We start from the raw sequence: 6,117 nt of genomic DNA on the forward strand, positions 1-6,117 counted from the left end.
GACGTCATATTGCACTGGGTAAATCTGCTGCAAAAGACCTCTTTAAAGTGCTGAAGAGCAAAGATGTTTCTTTGAAGACCAAGGTGCCCCTAACCCAACCCATGGTGTTTTCAATCACCTCACATGCATGTGAAAGCTGGACAAGGAATAAGGAAGACTGAAGAAGAGATGATGCCTTTGAATTGTGTTGGCAAAGGATACTGAAGATGCCATGGAATGCCAGAAGAATGAACAAATCTGTTCTAGAAGTAGAACCAAATGTTCCTTGGAAGCAAGAATGATGAGTCTGCTTTGGTCATGGGATCAAAAGAGACCATTTCCTGGAGAACAATATTTGCTTGATAAAGTAGAGGGTCAGCAGAAAAAGGGGAAGATACTCAACAAGATGGATTGACAGAGTGGCTGCAACGATGGGCTCAAGCAAAGCAAGGATTGTGTGGATGGCGTAGCACCAGGCAGTGTTTCATTCTGTTGTACACAGAGTCGCTATGAGTCAGAGCCAACATCATGGCACCTAACGACAATAACAACCCTCTAGTTAGTGACTTACCTTCCCTTCTCCTTCCACCTTTGGTAACATTCAAAGAACATTTCTTTGTGTGTAAAACTTTCCTCATTTTTCTTTTTTAATTGTGATTTGAGTGAAAGTTTCCCCAGCAAATTGGTTTTCCATTCAACTGTTGATACACGTTTTGTGACATGGAATGCAGTCCCCTCAACATAGCACACTTCCCCACAATATTCCCACTTCCACTCTGTGATTACCATTTTCATTTGTCATTCTTTCCTATCTATTCCTGCCTTCTGAACTTCATCCCTGGGCAAAAGCTGCCCTTATGATCTTGTTTATTTGATTGTTCTAAGGAGTGAGTGTGTACCTTCCTGATGCTTTCAACCCATGTTGTTGTTGTTGTTGTTGTTGTTGTTAGGTGCTGTTGATTCAGCTCCAACTCATAGTGACCCTCTGTACAACAGAATGAAACACTTCCTGATCCTGTGCCATCCTCACAATCCTTGCTATGCTTGAGCCCATTTTTGTAGCCACTGTGTCAATCCATCTTGTTAAGAGTCTTCCTCATTTTTGCTTATGCTCCTCTATACCAAGCATGATATTCTTCTCCAGGGAATGGTCCCTTCTGGAACATGATCAAAGTAGGTGAGATGAAATCTGGCCATTTTTGCTTCCAATGAGTTTTCTGCCTGCACTTCTTCCAGGAAAAATTTGTTCTTTATTCTGGAGGTCCATGGTTTTTTCAGTATTCTTTGCCAACATCATAATTCAAAGGCATCAACTCTTCTTTGGTCTTCCTTATTCATTGTCCAGCTTTCACACACATATGACGCAATTGAGAATACCATGGTTTGGGTCAGGCACACCTTATTCTTCAAAGCGACATCTTTGCTCTTCAACATTTTGAAGCGGTCTTTTGCAGCAGATTTGCCCAGTGCAAGACACTATCTGATTTCTTGACTGTTGTTTCAATGGGTGTTGATGGTGCATCAAAGTAAAATGAAATCTTTGACAACTTTCATCTCTTCTCTATTTATCATAATGCTGCTTATTGGTCTAGTTGTAAGGATTTTCGTTTTATGTTGCAGTGTAATCCTGACTACAGACTGTAGTCTTTGATTTTCATCAGTAAGTGCTTCAGGTCATCTTCACTTTTGGCAAGGAATGTGTCATCTGCATATTTTAGGTTGTTAATGAGTCTTCCTCCAATCCTGATGCTGTGCTCTTAGCTGTGTCCAGCTTCTCAGATTATTTTCTCAGCATACAGATTGAATAAATATGATGAAAGGATACAACGATGACGTACACCCTTCCTGATTTTAAACCATGCAGTATCCCCTTGTTCTGTTCAAATGACAGCCTCCTGGTTTATGTACAGTTTCCTCATGAGCACAACTAAGTGTTCTAGAATTCCCATTCTTCACAATGTTATCCATAATTTGTTATGATCCACACAATCTAATGCTTTTGAAGAGTCAATAAAACACAAGTAAACATCTTTCTGGGATTTCTTGCTCTCACCAAGATCCATCTGACATCAGCAGTGATGTCCCTCGTTCCATGTCCTCTTCTGAACCCAGCTTGCATTTCTGGATGTTCCCTGTCAATATGTTATTGCAACCATGTTTTAATTATCTTCAGCAAGATTTTACTTGTGTGTGGTATTAATAATATTGTTCAATAATTTCCACATTCTGTTGGATCATTCTTTGGAATGGGTACAAATATGCATCTGTTCCAGGCAGTTGACCAGGTAGCTGTCTTCCAAATTACTTTGCATAGATAAGTAAATATCTCTAGTGCAGCATCCATTTGTTGAAATATCTACATGGGTGTGATAGTTAAGGTTATGTGTCAACTTGGGTAGGCCTGGTTTTGAGTGGCTGTGCAGATGGATATAGTCATTCCGCATCATGAGACTGCTAATCAATTCCATGGTGGAATCTACTGTGAGCAGTTGAATAGCTGCCTTAGGGGTGTGGTCTGCTCCCAGCATGTAAGAAGCTGCTTTTTGCCAAGTCTTCATCTCAGTGGCCTACCATTTTGTCTGCCAATCTTGAGACTGTTTCTACACTTAAACTAGAGGCCTGCCATGTTATTTGATAATCTTGTGACTGTACCATTTTACTTGTCAACCTTGGGTTTGTCAGCCTCAGCAACTAGCAGCTGCTTAAGAGACACCTCCAGCTCCAGTGGGCCAGGAGCAAGAGGCAGAGTTGAAGCCCAAGGTCAAAGGGCCTTTGCCCAAGGCCTAAAGCTGGCACTTTGAACTCAAACTTCCAGGCCCCTGACCTGTAAGAGAATAAATTCCTGTTGGTTAAAGCCATCCACCTGTGGTATCATCTGTTAGAGTGGCACTAGAGAACCAAAACAATGCACATTCCATCAATTCTTGGAGCTTTGCATTTCACCAATTCCTTCAGTGCAGCTTCAACTTCTTCCTTCAGTACCATTTGTTCTTAATCATATGTCTCCTCCTGAAATAGTTGAACACTGACCAATTGTTTTTTGTGCAGTGATTCTGTATTCCATCTTCTTTTGATGCTTCCTGCATCATTCAACCCATAGGCCTATCATCTGGCAGAAAGTTGAGCCACAGGAGTAACTTGAGTTCCAGGCCCTAAGGGTATCTAAAGGCCATAATTTTGGGGTTCTGCCAGTCTCTATCAGACCAGTAAGGCTGATCTTCATTATTTTGAGTTTTGTCCCACATTTTTCTCCAACTTTATCCAGGACCTTCTATTGTGGTTCCTATCGAGAGTGGTTAGCAGGGGTGGTTCGACACCATCTAGTTATTCTGGTCTCAGAGTTGTGAAGGCTGAAGTTCACTTAGTCCACTAATCCCTTGCACTAATTGTTTCCATATGTTTTTTATTTTCTTCACTCTTCCTTACTGCTATATATATGGATATTTTTACAGACATACAAATATGTATGAAGAAATATCTGCCAAACCTGTATACGGTCATGGATATAGTCCTATTTGTCTACTCATATCAGATCATCTTGCTTGTCTACTTACGCATCCACTCATGTTGTTGTTCTTATGTGCTGTTGAGTCGCACCTGACTCATAAAAAAACCCTCCTTGGGTTTCTGAGGCAGTCTCACTATGGAAGTAGATTGCCCAGCCTTCCTTCCGAGGAGTGGCTAGTGGGTTAGAACCACTAGCCTTCTGGTTAGCAGTCAATTACCTTAGGCACTACACTACCAGAGCTCCTAAGCATCCACTCATAGTGTTTGTTATTACTGACAATTCAGGATTGTGTATGCAATAGTATTTACTTGTGTTGTCTGTAATGCATGTGCATCTCTGTGCCTTCCTTTTCCTTAGTGATATTGTGATCACCCCATTTTTGTATATTGCCTTTCCCTTTACCCAAATGTGTCTCTTATCTAGTTATTTTCCCTTCCCTCCCCTCCCATCCCTGATAACCATCAAAGAATGTTTCTTTGCATGTGTAAACCTCTCCTTGACTTTTTGTAATAGTGGACTTATATAATATTTGTCCTTTTGTGATCGAATTATTTCACTTAGCATAATGTCCTCCAGTTTCATTCACTTTATGAGGTGTTTCATGGATTTTTCATTTTTCTTTGATATTGCTTAGTATTCCATTGTGTGTATGGCCATAGTTTATCCAATTATCCGTTGATAGGCCCTTAAGTTGTTTCCATCTCTTTGATATTGTGCCACTCTTTTTCTCTTGAGTGATGCATTTAATCCATTTACATTCAATGTAATTAATGATAGGTATGAATTTACAGCTGTCATTTCTGTTTTTTACTGTGGTGTTGATGGTTTCTTTGTTCTGAGTAATTTTCTGTGCTGAGTTCAATTTGTTATTAGATTTTCTTTTCATTTTCTTCATTGTTGCTGATTTTGTGTTTACTAAGTCCTTACAATATTCTTCATTCTTATTTTAGTTAGAAAGATAATACATTTTCTTTGTAGTTACCCTGTAATAAATTTTTATCTTTCTATGTTTGAAACAGTCTGTTCTATTTTGATATCATTCTGACTTTCTCTCCATTTAGAAGTTCTGTAATTAAAACATTTGTTCCTTTTGCTTTCTAGTTATTGTTAACAGTTTGACACCCCTGCTTCTCTATTTTCAGTCTTGTAAAAACTAAAAACCAAACCCACTGCCATTAAATTGATTCTGACTCATAGCTACCCCACAGTACAGAGTAGAGCTGCCCTGTAAGTTTTCCAAGGCTCTAAATCTTTACAGTAACAGACAGCCTCATCTTTCTCCCAAGGAGCAGCTGGTGGGTTCAAACCACCAACCTTTTGATTACCAGCCAAATACATAACCACGACACCACCAGAGCTCCACTTAGCCTGGAAAGCTTATTTTGAGAATTCTTTTTCTTGGTTGGTTTCTGGGTGATTTTGCCATGTGTCTTATCTCAGGTTGTTGTCTGCTGTTGTTGGTTCTCTGTCTGAAGGTCTCCCTTTAGCATTTCTTGTAATGTTTGTCTAGTTTTTACAAATTACCTTCATTTCTGTTTATTTGGAAATGTCTTAATTTCACCATCGTATTTGAGGGGTAATTTTGCTGGATATAATTCTTAGTTTGTTTTTTTTTTTTCTTTCAAGGATTTATAGGTCATCCAATTGCCTTTTTGCCCACATGATTTCTGCTGAGAAATCAGAGCTTAGTCTTACTGGTCACCCTTTGTAGATATGCTTCACGTTTCCTGAGCTGCTCTCAAGATTTCTTTCTTTGTCTTTGATTTTGTAAAGTTTGATTATGCTATATCTTAATGACCTTGTTTTGGGGTCTATCCTGTATGGGGTTCATTGAGCTTCTTGGATGGATATCTTTTAACTTTCATGATATTAAGGAAGTTTTCTGCTAGGAAGTCTTTGAGAATTTTCTCTCTGGATTTTTTTTTTTTTTTTTTGCAAAATCCTGTTCTGGAATTACAATCATAGGTGAAAAATTTTTCTCTTGATAGTGCCCCATATAATTCTTAGGCTTTCTTTATTCTTCTTCATCCTTTTTTCTTATTTTTTTCTTATGTAAATTGGTGTCAAGGAATTTGTCTTCTAATTCACTGATCCATTTTTCAATTTATTCAGTTCTACTCTAGTCCTTCCAATGTATGTGCTATCTACCTAATTTTTGTGTTAATCTTTGGATTTCTATTTGCTGTTTTTGTATACTTTCTAAATGTCTGTTTATTTTGTCATTTTGCTTTGTATTTTTTTTTTTTTCTGAATTCTTCTAGGATACTGTGTATTCCTTGCTTTTGTTTGACTTTTTTCTTGAACTCTTAGAAGAAGATATATATATATATACACATGCACACATATATAAATATATCTTTTTAATTCCTTATCAGTTATTTCTATTACCTGTTCTTCCTCAAAGAGGTTTCCCGTTCTTTTTTTTTTCCTGTAAAGATGTGTGTGTGTGTGAGTGTGCTGTAGTAAATTATTTAGTGTGGCTTTTCTACCCATAAGTCTTTGTAAACTCCAAGGTGGGATTTTCTATGAGCAACTGAGGAGCTCCTGATTGCTGAAGTTGTCCACCTGGAGTATTTCTGTTGGGAGTGGCACAAAACAGTGTTCTGGGAGGTGCCCACTCTCTGTCAGGT

This window comes from Orycteropus afer, unplaced genomic scaffold (assembly GCF_000298275.1).
Source record: "Orycteropus afer afer isolate SDZICR_OR568_19922 unplaced genomic scaffold, OryAfe1.0 scaffold00011, whole genome shotgun sequence".
Lineage (NCBI taxonomy): Eukaryota > Metazoa > Chordata > Mammalia > Tubulidentata > Orycteropodidae > Orycteropus > Orycteropus afer.